The 27587-nt window shown below is 42.8% G+C and overlaps 1 protein-coding gene and 1 non-coding gene across 2 annotated transcripts in view; one reads left to right on the top strand and one right to left on the bottom strand.

The window, feature by feature from the left end:
* The window catches only part of SLC25A26 (solute carrier family 25 member 26), a 205154-nt gene that overhangs the window by 36586 nt on the left and 140981 nt on the right, over positions 1-27587 (top strand). The window contains exons 2-3 of the mRNA XM_032458128.1: positions 11618-11743; positions 13228-13385. The gene's annotated coding sequence lies outside the window, so the exon portion shown is untranslated. The remainder of the gene's footprint in view (positions 1-11617; positions 11744-13227; positions 13386-27587) is intronic.
* LOC116657332 lies at positions 19613-19719 on the bottom strand. The gene has a single exon (XR_004312452.1). It is a non-coding gene; the product is annotated as a U6 spliceosomal RNA (small nuclear RNA).

Raw genomic sequence — 27587 nt, 5'->3', positions numbered from 1 at the left:
CACGTGACAGAGAACAGTCGGGACTGGGGAGCTGCTTTGAGTACGGGTTTGGGAAAGGCCTCTCTGAGAAGGTCATGTTCAAACTGAGACCTGAGTGATGAAAAGGAAGCAGCTTCTCAAGATCTAGGGGCAGAGCATCCAGCAGAGGGAACACACTGAACAAAGCCCCCAAGGCGTGAATGCTCTTCGTGTAGTTGAAGAACCAAAACAACAAAATGAGGCTAGTGCAGCTGCAGCCGGGTGACCTCAGCCTGTGTTGAAGTGTGATTTCCAACATGACGCTCTGTGAATAAGGCCCCTGGGTTTTTACCCTCTTAATCGATAAAAATTGGGGCCTGTTCTTTGGAACGAAGCTGTCTCGGTAACGGGCTCTGGACCAGTGGTTGTAAACGAGCAGGACACGGCACCTGGTGTTTCCCAGGTACTTCCCAGGTGGGTCCCAGATTTTGCTGAATGTATAAAAGATATTCTGCTTCACAGAGGATGCATAGCTTCTGTAGGCCAGCTGAGCCGACGGGTGGCAGGATGTGTTGTGTGTGGAGGACAATTTGATGCAAACAAATGATAAGAAGCATGCCATTATGTCAACCAGTGCCAAAGACTGTCTCCTGGGATGTACTGGGAATGTGGGATTCTAAGAGCAGAGTCTTGGCAATAAAGGAGGCTGAACTGAGGCCAAGAGCATAGAGGGATTTTTGTGCACACTGTCGTAGACACCACCACACATGGTTAAGCGGGGGTCGACCCTGCATGGCCGTCCCTGCTGACGGCTTCCGTCTTTTCATCTCTCTTAGCTTGACTTCCAAAGCTCAATGCTCGTAACATTCTGGGAACTGGAAAGAATGTAGAGAACACGGCTCCAGACACCATTTATAAGACTGTATAGGTGAAGGAGGCAGACAGCTGGCTGACCTAACAGTTCTTTTTGCAACTGGGGAAGCCCCAGCCCAAGAAGCAGGGTTTACACCCAAGCCAAGAATTTTCTGGAGCCACGAGGGCAGCGGCGGCTGAGTCAGATGATGCAGTCCAGAAGGAATCTCTTAGGAATTACTGTAAAATCAGTGGTTTAAAAACCTGAGTTAATGGGGTTAATAGGGCTGGGGGCTCTCTTTTAGCAAGGGGAGAAAAACAAATCTATACCCACCACGTCCTCCCTAAGCAGTATTAGAAACTACGACAGAAGAGCAATGAATATCATCTAACAGGAGTAAATGAAGATAACACATCACAGAAGTGATTGAGTGGGAGTGTAAATGCTTTATAAGGTTTGCATGAGTAAATGTTTCCCAGTTCTTTTTGGTGGATGAGCACTCAGTTATCTCAGATCATTCTGAGTAACTTGGACCTCTAAATGTGGTCATATTCATGTTAAAGGACACTGCCTTGGTCAGTTGAGGCTGCTGTGACAGACGACCAGAGACTGGGTGGCTTACACAACAAACATTTATTTCTCATAGTTCTGGAGGCTGGGAGTCTGGGATCAGGGTGCCAGTAATGGTTGGGTTTTGGTGAGAGCCCTCTTCTGGGCTTCAAAACTGCTAGATTTCTCACTGTACCCTCCCGTGGTGGAAAGAGGGTGAGAAAGCTCAGGTCCCTTTTATAAGGGCACAAATTCCATTCACGTAAACTAATTACCTTCCCAAAGGCTTCCCTCACTCTAATACCATCACACTGAGGGTTAGGATTTCAACATGTGGATTTACGGGGGACACAAATAATTCAGCTCATCACAGACCAGTATCAGGTTCTGAAGTGGACTTCATTACATTTGTGGAAGTCCCGACTGGTGCGAACATTTTGAGTGGTTTCATCCATGCCTGGGAGTCCAGTTATAAGACAATTCTTGGCAAGATACAAAGTCCCACATTCTTTTGCCTTGTTTGACAGGCATTGCTGAATCAGCATTCCATTCAGACTGCGCAATACGTATCTTTTGTGTTTTTCAAAATACTCATCCCCATCTGGCAATTTTCTTTTTATTCTTTGAAAGTGACATACCTAGGGAAAAATGTTATATTCTTGTGTAGAGCTAAATATAACCCAACCAGATGGAAATAGAAATTAGAAAATGTTCCATCTCATTTCAATTCTCTTTTTTTCCTTCTCTGCTCTGATAATTAGAAGAAATTCACTGAAAACCAGCTAAGTAAAAAAATATTTCCCACATTTATTTTTCCTGGCCTGAGTAAAATTTGAAAGTTAAGTCACTTCTTTGTAAGAGAGAACTCCGAAAATAATTATTTTGTAGTTGTTTTGGAAAAAAAGTGAAGTTATAATAATTTAATAATAATGTTCTACAAATATAAAGTTAATTTTTGTATGATTAAAGTTTAATCTGAGGACATTAGCTTCCTATGACCTGTTTTAACAGGAAAGGTAGACTATGCTTACACACTTTTTACTTTTGAGAACTTTCTACTTAAAAACTAATCATTACACTTTTTGTTTAAAAAAATTGTGTGTATATGTATTTACATTGCAAAGAATAAAATATGGAAGGGTATATCCCAAAATCGGTGTAACCATCACATCTAGAGGTGAGATAAGGTATGATTTGTCTTTTCTTTTTTGTATTTTCACATCTTGATTAAAGTGATACATTTAAGTTGTTTAATATGGGGGGAAAGGAGAAAACTAATGTAGGAAAACTCGGTCAGGGTCTTGGCTATAAACAGAGGGCATACCCCAGAGCTTCAGCAAAGAGAGCTGAATTGAATTTAATCACTTGATGGAGAGGGATGGGCAGGTTGAAAAACCAATAGTTCATGATGAAGTACCCAAGGACATAGTGTGGGAAGCTGTTACCATCTTACGTAAGTCCAAAGGGAGGAAACGTGATTCCAGAGCCTAGAGAAAGCTGGAGACTGACAGGATCTTGGCAAGGCGGAGACTGAGTGAGGGGAAACTGTCACCCCAGCTCTGATTTCTTCCCCGTGATCCGATCCCAGTGGAACCCAACTTAGGTCCTAAGAGGCTGGTCTTAGGAACAGAGCAGGGCAGAGAGCTAAGGATAAAGGATGTGCTGGAGCAAATGAAGAAGAAGAACAGACAACCATGTGATAAAGATACATTATCTGCCATGTATGGGCTATGTCTCTTGCGTCTTCCAACCATTTTGAAAAATTTTTTTCTTTTATTATCCATTATTTTCTTCTTTTTGGCTCTTCATGGAATTGAACTAAATTTGGTGTGTCTGTATCAGAGGCCATTCTCTCAACATGAGAACACTGAGAGTTGAGTGTAGTTTAATAATTATTTGTTAAGGATATATATGAAAGACATGAGTTAGGGTTTTTTTTTTTTTTTTTCCTATCCTTCGTTCCTTCTGGGCAACTTTTTCTCCCCAACTCTACTTGATGGAGCCATTAATCAAGAGAACCCGTTTCCTTTGCATGGGATGGGTCGGGGAGGCATGTGACCCAGGCTGGCCAATCAGCATGCTCCACCTCCTTGGCTATGGGGATAAGTGGATTCAGGACCTCACTAGGGCCACTCAGAGTCCCAAGGACTGGCATGGACGCTGGGAAATAAAGGATCTCTCTCCTTCTGAAATCAGGAACTCTAAAGACTAAATCTGGAGTGCACAGCGGCTATGTAGAGCCACCATGTAGAGAGCCTTTTGGTGAATGCCACCAATACAGAGGAAAATGGAACTGGAAAAGGAAGAACATAGATTCCTGATGACCTCATTTAAGCACCTAAATCCTATGGCACCTGAAGGTGGGAAATCCCCTGGACATCTTAGTTTTTATGTTTAACTTTTGTTTTCTGCTTATGTTTCTTTAAGGTGTGTTCTCACAGTTGAAACTGAAAGGGTCCTGAGTAATAGTCTCCAGTGAGGACGAGGGTGGTCATTGCTACTGTTCATGATGCTCTTTTCTGTATTGTTTTCATTTATTCTTATAGTAACCCTATTATTGCCATTTTCCAGGTAGATAAACTGAGGTACAGAGAGGTTAAGTTACGTGCTAATGACGCTAAGGGACTAAATTGTCCTTCAAACCCTAGTTGGCTCAGCTGCAAAACCTATGCTCTTAATAAAATAACTATGTAATTTATCAGCCAGGCCAGGACACTTTTATAATGACATTGGAATAATTAAACACAAACCAGGACTGTCCCAGGCCACCTGGGGTTCACCGAGCTCTTTACCATTCTACTACGATTCTTCTGTTCTCTGCTTTACTGTTGAGGAAACTGAGGTATAGACTTGTTAAGTAATTTAGGAAACTGACATGTGGACAAGTAATTTATTCAAGGTCACACGCTTGCACATGTCAGAGCTCCTTGGTCGGGACATAAAGGATGAGGGAAGGTAGCAATCAGCCACAAGTGTCTAGTTACTACTCAATGTGAAGCTTTTCAAGCTTCAGAGCCTCCTCGTGACAGATCAGTACAAAGCCCAGGAGATCGAAGTTCAGGCTGTGACAAAGGCTTGTCCTCAAGTCTCCAAAGCAGAGGAACTTGACAAACAAAGGTGCCTGTTTAAAAGGTAGTTTTTGAGCTGTTAGAGCAAGAAAAATACCCACTTTTAAAAAGTATAATATGGCACCTAGAAGAATAGCAATTCACAGGGTGAATTTGAGATGGTTTCAGAAACCATGAGATAGCAGTAAGTGAGGACATTTCCTTCTGTCCATCCACTTGCAAAACCAGCTGGATATTCAGGAGTTACCTGGACAATATTTAATAGACCCTCTGTGGTTATGGTAGCTGCTGGTGGGGCTCATATTCTCTTTCCTTTAGGATCCCTTGTGACTGTGCGTGTGTGTGTTTGTGTGTGTATGGGGGTGGGGGAACATGTGGCATGTGCCTAGCACTGTGCTATGTACCTACATGGTCACATTTCTAACACACCCCTAGGAAGCAGGTACTATTAGCGTCCTAATTTATAGATGAGGAAACAGGCTCACCGAGGTTAAGGAGCCTGGGCTTAGCCATTCATCCAAGTTATTGAGTCCATCCTTCTGTGGGCCGGGTGTGTGGTGGGGTGCTTAGCATGGAGCGATGATGGTGTTGCCTCTAGTCACTGTCACTGTGGCCCTCATAGCAGAGAAGATGTAGAAATGGATTCAATCCAAGTCAGCCTCCCACACAGCTCCATTCTGCTTGTTAGTCCTGAATAATAAGCGTGCTATGGACGTGCTAAGCTATGCTGGTCTACTCTGCTGAGTGATAAGGAAAGGAAAGAGGAAGACAAAAACTAAAGGTGTTGGGACCCGGGCGTGTATTGTGCACATTCTCAGTTGAGATACTCTGTTTCATGGGAAAGCACTATATTTAAAATACATCCTGTGACTTCTTGCACAGCAAAGGGAACAATCCACAGAGTGAAAAGGTATCCTATGGAATGGGAGAAGATATTTGCAAGTTATAGCTGATAGGGGATTCATCTCCAAAATATATAAGAAACCCCTACAACTCAATAGCAAAAAAAACTAGAAACCTGATTAAATGGGCTAAAGACTTGAGGAGGCATTTCTCCAAAGAAGACATACAAATGGCCAACAAGTAGATGAACAAATGTTCAACGTCACTAACCATCAGGGAAATGCAAATCAGAGCCATAATGAGATATCACCTCACACCTGTCAGGCTGGCTGTTATCAAAAGAGACAGCAAGTGTTAGTGAGGCTGTAGGGAGATGGGACGGCTTTCACTCTGTTGGTGGGAATGCCAGCTGATGCAACCACTATGGACAACAGTATGGGGTTTCCTCAAAAGATTAAAAAATGGATCTACTATGTGACCCAGCAGTCCCAACCCTGGGTATTTAACTGAAAGAATTGCAATCAGGATCTCAAAGAGAGATGAACATCCTTGTGTTTAATACAGCAGTATTCACAATAGCCAAGTTGTGGAAACCACCTAAATGCCCATCGGCAGATGAATGGATAAAGAAAATGTGATAGGTGACACACAGTGGAATACTGTGCAACCTTATGATAGAAGGAAACTCTGTAATATGTGACAACATGGATGCACCTTGAGGACATTATGCTAAGTGAAATAAGCCAGTTACACAAAGAGAAATGCTTCTTGATTCTGCTTATTTATGATATAGAAAATAGTCAAATTTATAGAATCAAAGACTGAAAGAGTGGTTACCAAGGGCTGAGGGTGGAGGAATGGGGGGATACCAGTCAATGGGCATTAAGTTTCAGATAGGAAAGCTGAATAAACTCTAGAGACCTGCTGCACAACACTGTCAGCCTACAATCGACAATTAAGTCGTACGCACTTAAAAATTGATTGGGAGGGTCGATGTTGTATTAAGCGTTCTTACTGAAATAAAATAAAATAAAATGCATCAGAGGCTTTCTGTTAGTCTGAGGATTAAGGGGGGAAACTCCCTAACATGAGTTTTAAAGTGTTGGCTGCCGTCCAAGGTCCTTTTGACCCTCCCTGTTCCCAGCTCAGCTCTCTGCATCCCGCCCTCCCCATCTGCTGGCAGCTTGTAGAGTTCACTCTCCTTCCTCCTGCTTGGAAAGGCTTACGTATCATACTTTCTTTCTGCCTCAGGCATTCGCCTCTTTACCTGCCCCACCCTTCTTTGCTTGCCCTTCAGATCTCCTCAGGGCAGGCTTACCTGACCACCCTGTCAGATAAATATCCACACACCCCCCACCCTGTGGATGGAGCACCCAGGGCATCTCCCCAGGGGAATACTTAGATAACTGGCACCTTAACATTTATCTGTGCGATTAAGAGCTCAGTTTTCTCAAATACACAGTGAGCATCTTAAAGGGCAGAGTTTGCCTCGTCTCTCTTCTTTGCGTGCTTTTTAATATTTTTGCTAATTTCATTAAATTCATAAATGTAGTGTTAAATGCATATTTGTTGAATGAGTGAAAGAATAAATGAACTGATGAAGTTGATATGTTGGCAATTATAAAACAGGGCATCTAACCGAGTCAGGGAAGCCAAGTAACTAAGTCTGGTTTTTGCTTATCCTTGTCCTCCCATCACCTAGCCCAGTGCTTGGGAGACGAGTTATCTAAGCTCATGCTTCTAAAACTTTAATGATCATGTGAGTCACTCAGGGATCTTATTACAAGGCAGTTTCGATTCAGTAGATCTGGAGAGGAGCCTGAGATTCTGCATTTCTATTCAAGTTCCTAGGTGATGTTGAGCTTTCTGGCTCAAGGCTCAATCCACCTGTAGGAGCAAGGCTCATCAATACAAAATATTAATCATAGTCAATCTAAGAAAGAAAGGGAAAATTTTATTCAGGCCAACTTGAGGATTATAGATTATAGCCTGGGAGACAGTCTTTCAGAAATCTCTGAGGACTGTTCTGCCTGTTAGAGGTCAAAGTGCAGTTAGAAAAGTTTTTGAGACACAGGGTTATATATCAAAGTAACATACTGACAGTTTACATAGTCCAACGAGGCGAGTAATGGGTCATTGTAACCCCTTACAGGGTTGAGAAAGGAATGTTATCTCCTAAGGAGTTACCTTGCTGGTGCCAGGAGGAAATTTCTTGCTTGCTTTCTTTTGTTTTTAAAGTAGGCATTCCTGTGTCTTCTAAGGGGACCTAGTTAATGGATAATGCAGGTGCACAATGCGCACTGGGGGTAGTGGCTCAAAAGGCAGAAAAACTTTTATGTTAAATTTTTTCTTGTCCTGCCTTAAAAATAATTTTATTTCATCAGTTCAGCAATATATTCTACAGATCTTTCTCAACTTACAATGAGGTTATATCCGATTAACCCACTGTAAGTGGAAAATATCGCAAATTGAAAACGCATTTAATGCTAACCTGCTGAACATCCTAGCTTAGCCTCGCACCTGAAGTGCTCAGGACACTTATATTACCCTGCATTTGGGCATGATTATCTAACACAAAGCCTGTTTTATAATAAAAGGCTGACTATCTCAAGTGATTTTTAATTTTTAAAAATTTGGGGGGAGATTAGGTATATTTATTCATTTATTTTTAATAGAGGTACTGAGGATTGAGCATAAGACCTCGTGCATGCTGAGCATGCGCCGTATCACTTAGCTATCTCCCTCCTCCCTCATGTGATTATTGAACACTGTACTAAAAGTGAAAAACAGGATGTTTCTAAGGGTACAGATCGGTTGTTTACCCTAGTAATCATGTGGCTGATTGGGAGCTGCACTCGCTGCCCTGCCCAGTATCACAGGAGAGTATTGTACCCCATTATTGCTAGCCTGGAAAAGATCAAAATTCAAAAATTTGATGTACAGTTTCTATTGAAAGTATCTCTTTCACACCATGGTAAAGTTGAAGAATCGTAAGTCAAACCAGTGTAACTTGGGGACCATTTGTAGTTGCAAAGGGATATTGGCTTGGAGTGGTACTTCTGTTAGGATTCTTTTGGTTGCAGGTAACAAAAAACCCACCTCAAGCTGGCTTACCTAAAAAATTTATATTGTCATGGAACTGAATATAACTTGACAGGGTGGAATTCAGGTACAGTTTGATCAAGAACACAGCTCTGTTTCTCTGTGATTCTCCTAGTACTGCCCTCCTCTGGGTGCCCTTTCCATTTTTGGTTGACTTCCTTGCTGGTGGCAAAATAACTGCTGCTTTTTCAGCTGTCATTTCTCTGAATTTTACCACCCAGTAGAAAAGAGGTTATCTGTTTTCCTAGCCATCAAGAAAAGTTCTATTTCTAACTCTGATTTAGGCTATACATTGGGTGAAGTGGGAGGAATTTATAATGTATTTGGCCAAAGTTATCTGTTAGTTTCAGAAGATGTGGCTCATGTTGTCCTATCTGGGTTCCTGGTGCTGATGAAACGTAGGTTCTCAAATAATCTCAGCCATGTGACTTGAGTATTTATACCTTCTATGAAGTCACAAACGTCCATGTGGACCCTTGCCTCCAAGTGTCTCCCTAGAGCAGTCATTCTCAACTCTACCACGTTAGAATTAATTGGGAAATTTTAATAACATAGATGTCTAGCTTCCACCTGAGATCAAACAAACAAAAGTCCAATAATCCAAGTTTTATACAGATCCTTGAGTGATCTCAATGTACAGTGATTCCAAGGGTCAGAAACCACATACCTAGAGCAGTGCTTCTCAGTGGGAGGAAAAGGGGAGGATTCTGCCCCCGGGAACATTTATCATTTGTCCTTGGCATTCTATTGATATCTGAAGCATTTTTGGGTTGTCGCAACGGGAGGGGAGTTATTACTGGTATCTAGTAGGCTGATGCTAAACATCTTATAATGCATAGGACATCCCCTTCCCTCAGACAAAAACTACCTGGCCCAAATGTTGATAGTATCGAAGTTGAGAACCATTGACCTAGAGGGACAAAATGTTAAAACTGGTGATTTATTTGCAATTATTCTGGCACCCTGGTATGGAAACATATAGTATAGAGTGGTAGTTTTCAAGCTTTATTGTACTTAAGAATTAGCTAACGTACTTGTTTAAAATGAAGGTTCCTAGGTCCCATGCTCTGAAGTATTGATTCATCCAAGCTGGAATGGGGTCCAGTCAGCTGAATGCTTATTCTGATAAAGTTGATTTGAATGAGGGTGTTCCACAGAGTGCATCTGGAGAAAAAGTAACAGAATGTGCCAACCTACATCTCACGTTGTGTGCTCAGGTACAACCCCAGGCTGAGCCCAGAAACAGCCTCATAAGAGGCGGTGTCTGGAGCTGGGAATGCAGGTCTGCTGTTGGAACTCTGGGTATCCTCAGTGCATGGGGAGATCTCTGCCAGTGCCTCTGTTGTCCTTTGCAGGACTTGGTCTTGTCAAGTCAGATGAAAGCCCCAGCTAGTTCATGAGCTCACCTTCCTCGGAGGAGAGTGTCTGAACACAGGGTTACTGCTTCCAGTGCACTGAGAAAGCTCTGGGGGTTTTACTGACATTCGTTTTTATAGCTGCCAGGAGGTTGTTTCCATCCTTTCTGTGAGTGTTGTAAGATAAGTAGGGAGGAAAACAAGATTCCCCCAGGAGTGTACAGTTTATTCGAGTCCTTTAATGTAATTATGATGGGCCTGGTGTGAGCCTCTCAGAAGCTCTGTGGCCAGGCTGTGTTTATCATCTCACCGCGGTGCCTGAATATGAAACCTGGGTACCAGACAGACCCTGGCAGCCCGGGAGATCTGGGGAAGAGACAGCAGGCCTCAGAAACTTCAACCTTCTGCCCTGCCTCCCAGGGGGCCCCAGGGCTGCTGTCAGAGATCCAGCACTAGAGACAGACCCTCTGCTTCAGTCCAGAGAGCTGACTAGATGCTGCTTCCCTTAGCTGCCTGCATTGTTTCGGCAGAGTTTATCCTAAAAATAGCACAGCTGGGTCCTGCCGGGATGCCTTCTGCCTGAAGACTCCACAGGGTTGTGCAGTGTGTGTGGTTCCTCCACACTTGCCATCTCACAGAAGAGGCAACATTTTGTAGGAGGAGGAAGGAAAAAACGTACTGGGCTTTGGAAACAGAAGACAGCAGTTAAGTTCTGTCTCTGTCTCCGACCAGCCTTACTAACTAGAGCTAAGCCACTTAACCCTGTGGGGCTCAGTTTTACAGACGTGTCTGTAAAATGGGCATCTTCTAAGACCAATATCCTGGAATCAGTTTAGGGGCAAATCAGATAAAATGTGTATTTGCTCTTTGGTAAAGAACCACACGAGGGTCCCCTTTCTGAGCAGATTGTGGTCCCCTTAGTACAGATGATGACTTACGTGTCTTACGACTCCATTCCCGGCACATACCAGGCAGTGAAATGTGCATCGTTAAATTCATGATTGTCTTCTTGACTTTACTTGATTAATGGCCGTCTCCCTGCCAAAATTTCGCAAGGGCAGGGACAGTGTCTAACTTTTTGCATACCTGTTCGCCTCTACTTTCTAGCCCAGTGCCTGGCTCCATAAATATTTGTTGAGTAAGTGAACAAGTGAAAAATGAATGAATGAGAAACGAAGTCAAATCAACAAAGGTTTTGAGGATTCCTCCCACATGCCAGAGTTTTGTGTTCAGGAATTATTTGTGTGCCAGAAATAGAAACCTGACCAAACTAATGTGAACTGAAAGAAAAAAAATCAAGGCTGAAAGTACAGCAAGGTCTTGAGGGACCAGATGAAAAACTGAAAAATCATTGTGCTCAAATCAGCAAGTTCACTCGCCCGGACTCTGTCTCTCCCTCTCTCTACCTCTCCCCTCTCCCATCTCCTCACTTCCTCTCTGCAGTGAGTTTTATTCTCTTTTCCTTCGTACTGGTTCCTTCTGCTTTGATCATACTTGAGACTGAAACACTGCAGCCTCTCATCTTAAGCGCCAACTCTCATTAATCAGAATCTTTTGAGTGCCAAACTAAAATCTCCCAGGGCAAGATAATGAGTATCTCAGCTTAGGGAAGGAGGTCACCCCAGGTCCAATCAGCCATGATGTCACGGGCAGAGTGTGTGGTGGGGGAGGTCCTCTGACCCGCCCCTGACTGGGGAGAGGCCCCAGAAGCAGAGGTGCAGAGTGAAGATACTGACAGGTTCTCTCAGAAAGGAGATGGAGGCTGAGCGGTGATGACTGGTGGAGGCCTATCTATAACACAGATACTGTGCTGAGCGCTGGGGCAGGTGCCATTCATTCATTCTGGAGATATTCATTGCGTCCTTACTATGTTCTGGTCACTGTTCCAGGCACTGGGGACCCAGCAAGTGACAAGGAAGACAGAGAACTTTGCCCTCCTCGAAACCTCATGCTGTGATACAAAGAATTATACACTAGAGCAAACATGAACACGAGCAGGATAACTTCAGATCATGGTAAGTGCGTGGAGGAATTGGCAGTAGGATGCAGAGTGATGGGGCAAGGGCGGGGGAAGGTTATTTTTAACTGCCATTTAGAATGTTCTATTCTGTCATACTGGCCAAAAATACCCAAAATAGTGCCAAGATATGGTTGTTCTGTTTACAGAGAAGGAAGTAAGAGTAGAGTCTAGAATGTTCCCTTTCAGTTCTCCCTGTGCTTGGCATGATGTGGGGAACCACTAGGGGCAAATATCAAGCTTGGGCTGGATGAGGGACGACCAGTCCTGCAAGCCACTCCCTCTAACCCCCCTTTGGAACCTATTAACACAGCTCTGAGTGGTCCGGGACTTACCACATTCCAAGAGCCACCTGCCTATGCTTGACTTGGGGGCTGGGGGCCTGCCAAGTGCAGGCTTCAGGGGAAGGGAGGGAATGTAGTAGGTGAGTGGTTCATCTGCTGGTCTCAATTTCAGGCCTCTTGGACTTTGCCCAACAGTCTTCCATAGAAAGGATGCAGCAAAGGGCAGGGCGGTTCCATCATTGTCCTCAGAAATGACAACAGCTAAGGCTTACTGAATGCTTAGCAGGGGAGAGGCAATTAACCATCCTGGTCACCAGTTTCAGTGTGAGACGTGGTACCTCACACAACCAGGCAATCTGGACACCAGCTGGGTGTCCTACAATTCATGTCAGTTTTGACACTCTCTCCCAAAAGACAGCATCAGATTCCATAGGTGAAGGGCTCAGTCCCACAAGGCTGCCCTCCACTTCGGAGGCTAATCCCAAGTGCAGGTTTTCCCCTGTGCTTCTGACGGACTGGCTGCAGATGGGGGATTCCAGCGACTCCCACCTTGGGTTTGATTAATTCCCCAGAGTGGCTCACAGAACTCAGAGGACTAGCGTTTTGCTTCCTGGATGACTGGTTTATTATGAAAGGATGTATGTAACTTAGGAGCGGCCAGGTGGAAGAGGCACCCAGGTCAAGGCTTGGGGAAAGGGCATGGAGCAGCCATACTCTACCCTGAGGGTACCACTCTCTCTCCATCTGTATGTGTTCACCATCTCAGAATCTCTCCGAACCTCCTCCTTTTGGATTTTTACGGAGGCTTCATTACACAGGCATTATTGATTAGATCACTGGCCATTGGTGATTGTTTCAACTCCCAGCCCCTCACCACTCCTGGAGGTCAGGGGGTGGGATTGAAACTTCCAACTCTCTAATCACAAGCTTGGTTCTCCTGGCAACCTGGAACCCCCTCCTTAGTTGTGAAACCAAAAGTCGCCTCATTAATGGTAACAAAAGATAACTTTGTCACTTGTCACTTTGGAAATTCCAAGGGTTTTAGGAGTTCTAAGCCAGAGATGGGGATGAAAACCAAATATATATTTCTTCTTATAAATCATATATCCCAGCTGTGCTCTAAAAACTCTACACGTATTAACTTACTGTCTACGGTTGTTACTATGAGGTATGTGCTATTATTATCTCCATTTTACAGTTGACGAAATCAAGACACAGAAAGCTTATACAACTTGCTCAAAGTCATGTGGTAAAATTGGACTTCAAATCTAGGCATTCCAGCTCCGAAATCCACGATTCTTATGAATAACATCCGGTCCCAGCTGACTCAGACCCCTGCCTCTGGCTTCCCTCAAAGTAAGTATTGGACAACTAAATGACAACATCAAGCTTCCTATTTCTATTGAATTTTCTACCAAATGAGTGCCATGTGCATGTCTAGTATCTTTCAAAGCTCCTATTCAAGTATAGAAAAGGAGAGTGAAAAAGCATGGATATCAGGGCAAATGCAGAATGATATTTTTTGCAAACTTTCCATCAAATCATTATAACCTGAAACCCATTGAAGGGAGAAAGTATTACACTATACTTGTGTTTATTTAGAGACAAGATTGGACCAAGAGATTATTCCACAAATGTGAAGAGTATGACTAAAGTATTAAAATACCTTGGCTAGAATGGAACCACAGAAGAGTTTCAGGCCCCAGTAAGTAAGTAGGAAGGGTTTGGAGGCAGGCAGCCTTTTGGGGCTTCTAACCTAACTGCAATCCTTGGTGAATGTGGTGGAATGTATCAGCGGTGCCCAAGTCTGATTTTGCTAGAAAGAACTGAGAGCTGGTGATTCTTTCTTTTTCCCCATTTCTCACTTAAAAAATTTTTTTTTAAATTGAGATCTAATTCATGTACAATAAAATTACCCTTTTGAAGTCTAGTATATTCACAGAGTTGTACAACCATCACCACTATCTAATTCCAGAACATTTTCTTCACTCCAAAAAGATACCCATTAGCAGTCACTTCCCATTCCCCTCTTTCCCTTAACCTCTGGCAGCTATCAGCTGACTTTCTGTCTCTACAGATTTACCTCTTCTGGACATTACATATAAATGGAATCATACAACATGAGGTCTTCGTGTTTGACTTCTTTCCCTTAGCGTGTGTTTACAGTTTATGCGTGTTGTAGCATGTTTCTGTACCTCATTCCTTTTTATAGCTTAGTAATATTCTATTGTATGGATATAACCCATTTTATTTATCCAGTCATCAATTGATGGGCATTTGGGTTGCTTTCATTTTGGGGCTATTATAAATAATATTGCTATCAACACGTGTGTATAAGTTTTTGTATGGATTTTTTAAAATTGAAGTATAGTTGATTTACAATGTTAATTTCTGGTGTACAGCATAGTGATTCAGTTATACATATATATAGATATAGATATAGATTCTTTTTCATCATAGGCTATTGAATATAGTTCCCTGTGCTATACAGTAGGACCTTGTTGTTTATCTATTTTGTATATAGTGTGGATGTTTGTTTTTAATTCCCTTGAATACATTCCTTTGTGGTATTGTTCTTCTTCTTGGTTATAGGCTGTTGATTCTTATAGGTATTTGCTTCATGAACTGTTATATTGGGTAGCTTTTGTTTTATTGGCTAAAGTAAGGGTTTATTTATCTCTTTATACTTGAAGAGGTGGAGATAGGGACAGTAGACAGTCTTGTGACCTAACCTTGTCTAATGAATTGCTCTTGAGTCTCGGGGTAGAGAGGAGATAGTTAAGAGCTCAAGAAGTTCCTGAAACACCTGGTAAAACTCTGTGTAGCAGCAGGATGCTTTGAGACCCAAAGGGACCAGGTTCAACGTGGTGGGGACCTTCTGGAATTAGTGCTGGAATGAAGGACGGCATGGAGGGGGCTGAGGGACATGAGCACAGCAGTCGCACAGCCACCACATGTTCATCGAGGGCCCTGGGGAGGAAGCAGAGTCTGGGAACCCTCCCCAAATAGCGGCTGGGCAGTGGCTTCCCCCAGGATACCAGGATATGAGAACACACTGTGATAGCGAGGCTTAAGTCTTGCTTTGGGGGTAAGAGTTAGCCCAATTTGGAAATGAACCTTTGACCCACAGGCTGGCAACCTCTGGGACCATGTCCTTATGGTCCCACCTCAAAGGTCCTGTGCAAACCCAAGTTGTTATTTTCTGCCTCTTAGGGAACTCTCGGCCTAACAAGTATGAGTAGCTTTGACCCCAGTGAAGAAAGGATGGATGGATGCATCTGTGACCTTTTAAATCTTCATTTTTCTACAAAGCCTGGTGTTTGTCATTACTGTTTTACAGACTGGAAAAAAATAGATTTTGTGCCGTATAAATTATTTTGAGTTTATGATCTCCAGCAGGAAAGCCAGAGCCAATTCCTCAGAGCGCATTTTATGCCAGTCCATTAGAACCAGGGCCTTATTGATGAACCAATAAAGCATGCCCTGCCTGAGCCTTGTAATGGAATCTCCTAATTCAGAATTAATATTCAGATAAAGCACCAACACGTTAATCTGATTTCACTCCTGCGGTAATTGGTGTTTAATTTCCGTTGTATTAAACAAGATTGGTAAATCTTGGGAGATTCTGGTTCCAGGCATTTACTCTAAGACTTGGCTTTGTCTTCAATGATTGTTAATGACACCTTTTGGGAAAGAAGGAAGCCTGTAACATCCCAACTTTCCATGGGCTTTAAACTTTAAGAAGCCCTCCCACTGTCTGATGTGGACTCTGTGCCCCCTCAGGAAGGCAGGATAAGGCAGGTATCACGAAGCCCCAGCTTAACCTATGAGAAAGCTGAGGCTCGAAAAAGGTGTCCAGTGGCAAAAAGTGAGCCTCGACCCTGATTCTCTCAATCCTACACAAGTCCTGTGCTGCATTTATAACCTATTAATAATGAAACTTGTAAGGTGATTTTATTCACGTAATTTGTCAGATCAGTTCTGTCCCACCACCCGAAAAAGCCGATAGGTAGATAGAGTGCTTCAGAAGCTCGTGCTTGGGGCCAAAACACTGTCAGGATGACTGATCAGTTCAGTTAAAAAAAATCAAGTTCTGCCCAAGCAAAACAATTTTTAAAACTCAGACACGCACGTGTAAAGGGATGCATTTATTCCCATTCCACGTGGCCTTCCCTCCCTCCCTCCAATCCCACAAAATGAATTATTCTGTGTGCACAGTAATCTGTGACAAATTTTGAGTTGACATATTGTGTTAATAAACGATTATGAAAATCAATAGTAATAGAAGGCAACACTTCACTGACGAAGTTGACAGAACAGAATATATTTGCAACCTTTTAATTTTCTTTTTCTCCCTAATTGCTCCCTTTGGCTGCCATGGCTTTCAATTGTTCCTTACCCAGATATCAAGAAAGCTGATCTAACCTGGATATTATTGGGTGATTTCAATAAGTAAAAGCGTAAATTGGAATTTTCTTTTCTTTTCTTTTTTCTTTTTTCTTTTAAGGGGGAGGGAGGTAATTAGAGGGGGGTTATTTATTTATTTATTTATTTATTTATTTATTTATTTATTTATTTATTTTGATGGAGGTACAGGGGATTGCACCCAGAACCCAGGACCTCGTGCATGCTGAGCATGTGCTCTAGCACTGAGCTATACCCTCCCATCCTGAGATTTTATTTTCTAAAGAATTTCTCTAATCTTGAATTTATTCCTTTAAACCCTCATCATTTCGTACTATGACTGGTGGTTATCTAGACAGTGGAAACCAATGGCTTTCCCATAGAATCAGTATAAATGGATTTTAGCTGCAGCAGGAGGTATCAAAGTGGGATACCCGACAGTTCCCTGTGGATTCCTAAATGCACAAAGAATCTTTTTTCTCTTCCTTCTTCTCCCACATCATTGATCCTGACTTCTATGGAGAATGTGAGTGATACAGAGATGGAGAGACACAGGACCAAGATAAATAATGAGAAACCCACCAAAAATTTTTTTGACTACCAATGATTCTAGGACCAAATTTGGGGACATTTGAAATGTGTAACTTACTCGGTCCAGTGATGTAGAAATACTTTCATTAGAAGTTAGTGACTTTAGGTAAACTCACTAGGGAGTTGCTGCTCCAAAGCCAGGTCTTCTCTTCAGTGAGAGAGTTTTTGTTTACCCAAATTCTGTGGATAACTGACATGGTGTTTTCCATTCATATCCATGCATCCAACTCTGGAGAACGTAGTGCATGCTTTCTATAGGCCTGTCAGCATTCAGATAGGTCTTGATGGCACAGAAGCACACAATCCCTGACCTCCAGACCTTCAGTCATTCACCCACCCTTTAAGCCAACCCATCAACTCACACACTAAGAGGGAGACAGACCATAAAAGGGAGACAATTCAATATGATAAGTGTTTGGAAAAGGAAAATAAAGGATGGTGACAGAAGGTCACGGCTGGTCTCCTGAAATTCACAGAAGGCTTCCTAGGGTGAATTTGGTAGCTCTGGCTGCCACAACAAAGTCTCACGGACTGGGTGGCTTCAACAACAGAAATTTATTTCTCTCAGTTCTAGAGGCTGGAAGTCCAAGGACCAAGGCATCGGCAGGTTGCTTTCTCCTCAGGCCTCTCTCCTTGGCTTGCGGGCAGCCATCTTCACGTGGCCTTCCCTTTGTGTATGTCTGTGTCCTAATCTCTTCTTATGAGGACACCAGTCACACTGGATCACAGTCCACCCATATGACCTCATTTCACCTTCTCTACCACTGTAAAGGCCCTCTCTCCAAATACTTAACCATCTGAGAACTGGGGAGGGTTAGGGTTTCAACATATGAATTTGAGGGCAATCACAATTCCACCCATAACACAGGGGTGGTAACTTGTAAACTGGGGCTTGAAGAAAAAGTAGGATTTCGTCAGGTGAAGGGCTGGCTAAGAGGGAGAACATTCTGTGCCAACGGTACCCATGTATCTTGTCTATCTATCAAGGCACATGAGAGGAAGTGGCATCCTCAGCCAATTACATGTATTTTGGTGGGGGCAGGAGCCTAGATGTAACATTAGAAGCAACAAGATTTGAGCCTGGGGCATGAGAAGGGCTGGACGGTAGAGGTCCTGCCATCCAAGGCAATGCTGGGCCAACAGGGTGCATGGAAGGATTTTAAGCAAAAGGCTGGGGACCAGATTTATATTAATCCAGTATCTAGAGGCCATTGATGGGTGCATCAATACTGATGGGTGCATAACTTGCAAAAGCAGTCAGGAGCTGTTCACCTTTCATAGAAGGACACCGGTCATGGAGGTGATGAGGACAGTAATCCTCCTTGCATATGTAGGTGCAGTTAAGGAACCTCTTTCATGCCAATGTTTTTGTTCAGGCCTCCAAATTAACAGCTGAGAAAACCAAGGCTCAGAGAGATGGAGGGACTTGCCCAAGAAAGGTCACAAAGTAGCACGTGGGGAGCCTGGATTGGAACAGCAGCTTCTCACCTCTTGGCCCCAGACTCTTTCTAGGAAATCAGCCTCCTTTCTGAGTAGTGAGCTGCGTTCTCTAGCCTCCCTTCCAAAAAGCCCTGCAGCGCATATTTCTTTGTGGTCTGCCCAACGGCCTTGTTAAGATGTTCACCCTTTCAAGGAAGCAAGAAAGCTGTCATTTGAGAAGCGTTTACTGCCATAATTACAGCCACCATTTGGTGACGTCAAGTGAGAAAACTCCAATGACTTAAAAGACAAACTACACTCCATATGCCACAATCTGTCAGGGGCCAGGAACAGCTTGATGGAAATCCTTCTGTTCTATTTTCAAAAGCGAATAGGCATGTTGCAGGGAACTACTCAGATACAATGATTTTTCTCATTATTGGGTTGTGGGGTTTTTTTAACCACTTTTATGTGCTACCTTCTAATCTCCACCCCCCACCACCCTGACTCCAGAGTGGGACCAAATCCACATTTAATCTACAGTTTTACATAATAAATCATTTACACTAGAAATTAATATTCTAACAATCATTCCATGAGACCAGCAGTTCTCATTTTGACCCCGGGGAGCATTTGGAAGTGTCTGGGAACATTTTTGTTGCAATTTAAGAGAAGAGGTGTTAACAGCATCTAGTGAGGGGAGACCAGGGATGCTGCTAAACATCCTACAATCTACAGGGCAACACCCCCTCCCCCCGCCACCAGCAAATAATTATCTGGTGCCAAATGCCAATAGTGCTAGGGTCAAGAAACAATGATTCAACTAATACTTGAGACTTTATTCTATGTAAGGCCTTGTTAGAGAAATAAGGGATTCTGTGATAAACATGCATTTAAATTTAAAAAAAAATTTATTGTAGTTGACTTATAATGCTGTGTTAGTTTCTGGTGTATGGCACAGTGATTCAGTCATAATATAAGTATATATTCTTCTTCAGTATAGGTTATTATAAAATATTGAATATATTTCCCTGTGCTATACCATAGGACCTTGTTGTTTATCTATATTATACATAGTAGTTTGTATCTGCTAATCCCAAACTCCTAATTTATCCCTCCTTGCCCCTCCTCCTCTGCCCCTTCTCCTTTGGTAACGATAGTTTGTTTTTAAAAATACAGAATGCTTCACAGATTTGCGTGTCATCCTTGAGCGGGGGCCGTGCTAATCTTCTCTGTATCATTCCAATTTTAGTGCATGTGCTGCCGAAGCGAGCACTGAACATGCCATCTTTGCCTTCTAAAAGTTCACTGTCTAGAGTGGGGTATATATAATTTAGGGTGTTTTCAGCTGCAGGTAACAGGATTCCCAAAGACTGGTTTAAAGATAGCTTTAATATTCTCATGTAACAAAAATATGCAATTAGGTTATTTTAGGACTGGTTAACTGAGCAACTCAACTATGTCAGTATGGGTCAGTTTCTCCAGAATATTTTCACCTTTTCCTTCATGGTTACAGAATGGCTGCCACAGCTCCACTCTCACTAGGCAACCCCCAAGACAGGCTAGATGAAAGGCATGTGGGATCTCCTCTCGTGTATCTATTTTGCTTCTTATGAAGGAGAAAAAAAAATCTTTCCATTAGCTTCCCCAGCCCAGTAGGCTTTCTCTTTATCCTTCCTGCCGGAATTGGGACACCTGCCTATCCTTAAACCCTTCAGGGCGAGTTGGGAATCAGATTATCATCATGGACTTAGACCAGGAATTAGCAGACATTGTCTGTAAAGGGCCACGTAGGAAATATTTTACGCTTTGTATGCAATATATGGTCTATACTGTACATTCTTCTTTTAATTTTTATAGCCTTTAACCGTGTTATAACTATTCCTAGCACAATGGGCCATAGTTTGCTAATCCCTGGGAAAATTGCTTTCCAACACCTGAACAAAATCAGGGTTCTGTTATCAAGGAGAATGGGGACATTGACTTGGTAGGCAGACAAATCTGTCTGCCACAGAAAGGTGTGCAGGTAAAAAGTAATTATAAGACAGTGAAACAAGGGCTATGATATGAATGCATGAAAAGAGCCCGTGGCCATTAGCTCCCCCCCGACAATGATCCATGCCTCCTGGTATTTATATCCTTGTATTATGTTGGTTTGTTGGACTGATGGAGGTGGCAGTAGGTGACTTCAGAGGCTGCGTCATAAAAGATACCATCACTCTACCTCACTCTCTTGGAGTGCCCGTTCTGGGGGAAGCCAGGCACTCTGTTGGGAGAACCACGTAAGTGAAATGTTGAGAGGCCCACGCAGTGAGGAGCTGAGGCTTCCCGCCCACAACCAGCACCAGCTTGTCAGCCATGTGAACGAGCCTCCTGAAGTAGCTCCTTCTGCCCCAGATGGGCTTTCAGTCGACAGCAGCTCTGGCTTCTGTCTTAACTGCAATCTCCTGAGAGAGCCTGAGCCTGAACTTCTCAGCTCAGCTGCTCCTGCACTCCTGACCCACAGAAACTGTAAGATAATACATAGTTATTGTGTGAAGTCCCTTAGTTCGGGGGGTGATTAGTTACACGGCCATAGATGACACAGGTGTCTAAGAGAGGTGGCAATGCCTTAGTCTTAAGACTCTTGGAATAGAATTTTCAAATATCAATGGGATAGTAAGGTGTAGTGGTGGTGGCGCGGGGGTGCTGGGGTGGAAACCCAACAGACTATAATTTAGGAAGCCTGGAATCTCTAGTTCATTTGTGAACTCGGGACAGATTGATTCACATCTTTGGATGGCATAAGCACATCCTGGGAAGGAGAGAGTAATAATTGTCAGAAAGATTAGAGAACTCTTAGAAGTTTGTAGAATAACCTATATATTGGGTTACAAGTCTCATTTACTTTCTCTGAGGTAGTAAATAACTTATCTCCACCCCCACCGCCCCACTCCATCCATCTTAAATACAAACATATATAAACACCCAGAGGACCAGGAGAGGTTGGACAAGAATTCAAGGGTCTAACATCAGGAGAAGCAAATCAGCACGGAGGAGTGGTTCAGAACCAAGGACAGTAGCCTACATACTTCTGCCATTTCCCCCCACAGAAAATTTGGGGCTTGATATGCATTTTCTGGCATCCATTCTCTGATATGTAAAATTAGAGGAATTGAATCATATGCTATTTAAAACTCAGCTGTAATCTGTAAATTTATGATTCCAGGTTATTTGCACTGCTCTCAAAGCCCTGTCACACAGCTTCAGTTTCTGCCAATGCAGAAGGTCAACCTTGTCTATCGCACGGACATAGCATTGAGAGTGATATATTGAATTTGCATCAATTTACCAAGGAAAAGAGGACAAGCAAAGGGTGCTAACTTACTTCTCTTTATTTGGCTCACATTTACTGCTCTTTGCTATCATTTGCCAAACCCTGCAGGGGATAAAGGAGGAAAGTCACAGATTCTTTCCTCCAAATGCCTGCAGCCTAGAGGGGAAGTGACAAGGACTCAAATAACCCTCTTTACTGAGGTTCTCCTTCCTCCTTCATATATCCACTCGTTTCCTTACGTAAGACTGACTCTCAAAGAAGGATCTTGGAATTTTTACTTTCATGTAAGTTTAATTTACTGTGTTACTGTGCCCTTTAAACCTCATCTGTCTTATGGAATGAAGGTTAATGAGGCCATGATTAACAGACTCTCAAACTTGGTCCAGTCCGCCATTAAAATTGATTCCTCTGCAAAATGGGATTAACAATATTGGCTCTGCCTATCTGTAGCTTGTCAGCTCAGCAGTCCTCTTTCCATTACAGAAATAGAACACTCAACCCTAATTCCACGTGGCTCTGGCTGGACTGTCAATCACACCTTCTGTTTGGCCACGGTAGTGGCCATAGACTTGAGCCCAGCCAGTGATGATAAACCGCTCCATTATGCAAAGAGGTTGGCTTAGGGGATGGGTACATGGCCAAAGCAGGGCCACTGAAGATCTCTCCACATTCTCTGATTTCTGCTTTATCTGGACCTGCAATCTACAAGGATGATGTAAGCTTTAGCTGTCTGCAGGAAGTCGTTTACAATAGGAGACTGATAACACTAATGTGTTAGAGGAAAATGAAGCCAAGATACAGAGAGGGAAGGAGGAAGAGAGAATAATGAGAGAGAGGGAGAGAGAGAGAGGTTGTCTGGCCTCTGAATCCAGCCAGACCTGAATGTATCCCCTTTTATATATGCCAATACATTCTCTCTTATGCTTATACATGCTTAAGATATGTGTCTTTCACTTACTAAAAGAATCCTGAGTAACATGCTAACTATGAGAGTTATTAGGAGGGCCAAGCCAAAATTTGAAAGCTTTTTGTCAAATACAAAAAATAAAAACTGCAGTAATTTTCTCTGGAGCTAATCCTTTCATATGTCTTTAAGTACGTAATAAATATTATTCCTTCAATTCTGTCCTGCACCTTGGTGCCCTGATGATGGGGGAAACATTCAGTTTTCCTTCCTTTGATAGTAAGCTAATGTGTTTCATCTATTCAGTTTCTCAGTGATCTAAATAATAACCTGAAAGGTCTCTGTGTTCCTTCCGTAGGGGTTAAAAATGCATGGCTACTCAAAGTTAAGTGCAAACAGCTTTCTGCTTTACTTCATAACAAGAACCTTAAGGAAACCACTGCTGCTCTAATGTTTTGCTTAAATTGCAGGGAAGTGGCTGCCATTTTGGATGGTATAACACCCCACCGTTCACTGCCTTTGATTTCATCTGCACTAAGAGGAATCCGTTACAATGACATTCCTGAAATTCTGAGGCAGGGCAAAAACTTTTGCAGATGTTTCCTCGAATTAACTTCTCTCTCTCTCTCTTTTCAGGGAGGGGGTGCTTTTTAGAAAAACTTGCATTTCTAAAGCAATTTTTAGGAAGTCCTTTTGGAGCCTTGACTTACTTATAGTGAGAACTGTAATCAGTCTTGTTTTCTCCTCCAAACTTGAAATATCTCTGCTAGAAACATGGAACTTTGCCTTTTCTCTCAAAGTGGGCACTTGTTTGGAGTATAACGTAGAAATGTTGAAGATGTGATGGTTGAAGTAAAAGCAGCGGCTGCAGTGGAGTCTAAAACTTTGGTGGATCTGAGCTTCCAGCTGACGGAGCTGGTGTTGAGCCCTTAAGAAGCCCCCTGGCTCAGTAATGTCTAAAAATTGATCTATACATAGCCCACAGGTCTTTCTGATATAGTACTTAATAATTGAGAAAATGCTGGTCCTATCTTGAATTTTTACAAGGACTTTTGGTTTCCTAGATTTTCATTATTACACACAGAGTCTACTCCTAAAAACCTATTAAATAGTTACTAAGTAGTCATTAATGCTTATTCAAATTTGATATCAGAAACTAAGCTTATTGCTCTATGAGAGCTACTGAAGCCTCAAATTCGGTGTTAATTTACCACCTACGCTAATAGGCCACCCACACCGGTTCCGTCTCTATTCCTCAGTAAGACCACCTTCATTACTGGTGCAGGGCCTTTGCACTTGTTATTTCCTCTGCCTTGGAAAGCAGTCTCTTAGTTCTTCAAACATCTGGCTCCACCTTGCCACTTAGATATCAATGCAAATGACCTCAGAGGACCTTCCCTGCCCACCCTATTACATCACCACCCACCAGTCAGTCTTGGTTGCCCTATCCAGTTCTGTCCTGTACATCACTTTTTGTGTTTATTGTCAATCTTGCCCTTGAAATTTTAGCTCCATGAGGACAAGGGCCGTGTTCATCTCATTCACATCTGTATCACCAGCTTCTCAAAACTATGCCAGATGCATGGTAGACACTCAGTAAATAGTAACTGGATGAGGAAAATCTGGCTTCCTTGCAACTGTACACACAGATGTTAGGTTCCTACCGGACGCTGGGAGCAGGCAGCACAGCTGGACTGTGGTGCTTTTTGACTGTTCTAAAAAAAGGATTGCAGGTTTCTAAAAAGCTCTAGAGTCACTAATCAGGAAGAAGAGTTCTTCACCTGGAACTCGTAGATGGTTTTGAGAGGAGTATGAAATTCTATGCACATTTTTGGGAGGAAAAGGGCAATGACATTCTTCATGATCCCAGTGGGCTGGGCAGCCCTGGCTGAGGTCGCCTAGACCAGTGCAACCCAATTCTGCAGCACTAAGCACACACCTGGGCAACCAGCATTTCTGCCTTTCCAGCTTGGGCAGCCTGCCTTAGGCTCTAAGCAAGTTCCCAGTCAGTCATTTTATTTGCCTTCACATTTTTAAAATTGACTTTATATGAAAGAGAGATTTTAAACTACTGAAGCTCATAAGAAGTTTGTATAAGGATGTGCAAACAGAGAGCAAAAAATCCGTGTTGAAAGCTTCCTACATTTCTTTGTGGCCCAAAACTCTCCATGGTTTTGCACCTCAGGAATGACTCAAGCATTTCAACCCAGTTTGCTCCTCCTGTCAACCTTGAGGATGTCGAAGATTTTAAACTCTGAAGTCAGATGGATTTCTGGGTCCAACCACTTTGTTCCACCAAGCACAGGCTTCTCTCACTGGACCTCAGTTTCAGCAGCATAAAATGATGCACTAGCCTTTGCAGGATTGTGATGAAGAGAATGTGGTACTATATGCCAAGCAGTTTTAGCTACTTTATATCTAATAACTTGGTAATATAACATCATGTAACATACTACAATACAATATAATATAATCCTCATAAGAACCTATGAGATAGGTCATTTAAAAATAATTTCCATTTTACAGAATGGGAAATGGAGGCACAGAGGAGTTAAGTAAGTTGACTAAGGACACACAGCTATTAAATGTCTCTGCAGAATTCAAACTGTTTCTCTGCACATATACAGTTCCACAGTGCCTGGCACATGGTGGGCATATCACCTGGCCTCCGGAGTTGTTGGAATGACTAAATGGAATAATGAACCGAGCACGGGAAGCCCAGCGCAGAGCAAGCACTTAATAGATGTTGTTTCTTTGAAAGCAGTTCTTCACGTTGGAATAACTGGCAGCAGAGCTACCCTAAATGGAGCCCAATCCCTGAAGACATTATGAATGTTTTACTTTTGTGGACCAGAAGGTAGGACAGGTAAACCAAGCTTGGACTGCAAAGTGTTTCTGAAACACTTCTCTCTGTCCTCGGGGACAGTGACAAACGCAGCCCCCAAACTGTGATGTGCCATCTTCATGGTCAGCAGCTCTGGAGTCCTCACGTCTGGTTCTGTGGCATGATTTTGATTATGGTCCTTCCTGCTTGCTCTGGACAGATTCTCGAGTCATCTCAGTAATAATTTGGTTTATTCAAAATCCTTTCAATAAACCCTCTCCCCAACCTTATTTTTGTTAAGCATGTGCTGCTCTTGCTTGCAACCAAGGACTCAGGGACTTTCATTTTCATTTTGTTTGTTCATCAAGTATTTATAGAGCAGTATGTGACAGGCACTGGAGGTGCAGCAGGGAACCACATGGAAAACGTTCCTGCTCCCATGGAGCTTCTGCAGAAAAGCCTTCGATCTCCTTCCCTTCCTTCCTGTAAATTGTCATTCAGCTGGTTTAGTATCCCCTAGCTCCTTCCGCCCTTCCCGGGTGACACGCTTTGGTCCTGTCACCATCTTGGTCCCCCTCCTCGGATGCTCTTGAGGTTGATGGAGTATTTGTGAGGAATCTTGTGTAGCAAGTGCTAGAAGCTCAATCACACTGGATCAAGTCAAAAAAAAAAAAATATTGGTTCAGGAAACTGAAATTCTAGGGTGAGCCAACTTTAGGCAAGACTGGTCAGTGGCTCTGTGTTAGTGTGTTAGGGCTGCTGTAACAGATACTCCAGACTTGGGGGCTTAAACAGCAGTATTTACTGTCTCAGTTTTGGGGGCTGAAAGTCCAAGCTCAAGGTGCGGGCAGGGTTCGTTCCTTCTGAGGTTGTGAGGAAGAGTCTCTTCCCTGCCTGTCTCCTAGCTCCTGGTGGTTTGCGGGCAGTCTTCAGCATTCCTTGGAATGAGTCTGCTTCAACTATCAAGTTGCAGAGAACGGATAAGATGCCGCGGTTCAGTATTCTACAAAATGAGACTTATTTAATTCCTCTACGATGACGTTCTTGGCCAATGAACAGCTCTCCCCAGAAAATTCAGGGTCTCCCCACACTCCTCATCAGAGATAAGCAGCAGTTTGGGAAGTTGTATTTGAGTTTCGGAGCCCAGAGGCCTCATGTCTCCCTACTTCAGCATTTCTATCCACATTTCCATTTTCAGCCACACTTTCTAGAAGCTCACTCACTCATGTGACAGGGCTCTCATAAGAAAAGACATGGTGCCTTGAGCACTTATTAATATTCATCATTATTTCTAAACGAAAACCAAAATGAGATGATGTTGTCAGGCATATGAAAATGCACTATGAAAAGTCACCAAATATTGCTATGCAGCCGATGCCACTCAAAAAGCTTTAAAGAGATAGTCAGTCCATTTCAGGTTACCTAGTTAATTCAGAAAGTAAGCTGAATTGCATGTGGGGTTTCTCTGTGAAATGAAACACGTAAAGGTGATTTGACTTTTGAATCATAGAAGACCTGGTTCTAATCCCAGCTCCAGCCCTTTTGCTTCCTGGGGAAGTAACTGAACTGCTCCAAGCATCCGTTTCCTCACCTACAATATGGAAATAAATATACTTGGCTCTCAAGGTAGTTTTGAGGATTAAATACGTTAACTTACGAAGTCATACGACACAGCAGATAGAAAGCCCTCAGCAAAATGGCAACCACTGCGGAGTTGAATAAACAACAACGCTTTTTCCTTTAATAATTAGAAAACCGTAAGTGCACTTGATGCTTTGACTTGAACATGATGTTCAGATAAAGGGAATCTTTGAAGAACCACACCTGGGTAATTTTTTTTTTTTCCATCTTGAAAGAGGTACCCTATCAAATTGCAAAGGGAGTATTTCATCCTGTATTTAGTCTGTGATATAAGAATGTTACACCTCTAAGTAACTGTTTTGAAAAGCCATCCATGCTTACACCGAGTACTGAGTTCTTTAAGAAAAAAACTGGAGCAAATACTCTGCATCTTCCCTCAAACCTGAGGAAAGTGTTGAGATGTTATATAAGCATAAAAAAACTAGGAACGATGATCGCTTCTGCAGCCGGCAGCGGGGG

Source organism: Camelus ferus, chromosome 17, assembly GCF_009834535.1.
Source record: "Camelus ferus isolate YT-003-E chromosome 17, BCGSAC_Cfer_1.0, whole genome shotgun sequence".
NCBI classification, from domain to species: domain Eukaryota; kingdom Metazoa; phylum Chordata; class Mammalia; order Artiodactyla; family Camelidae; genus Camelus; species Camelus ferus.
Note: the sequence above shows the minus strand (reverse complement) of the source record. Positions and strands in the feature narration are given on the sequence as shown.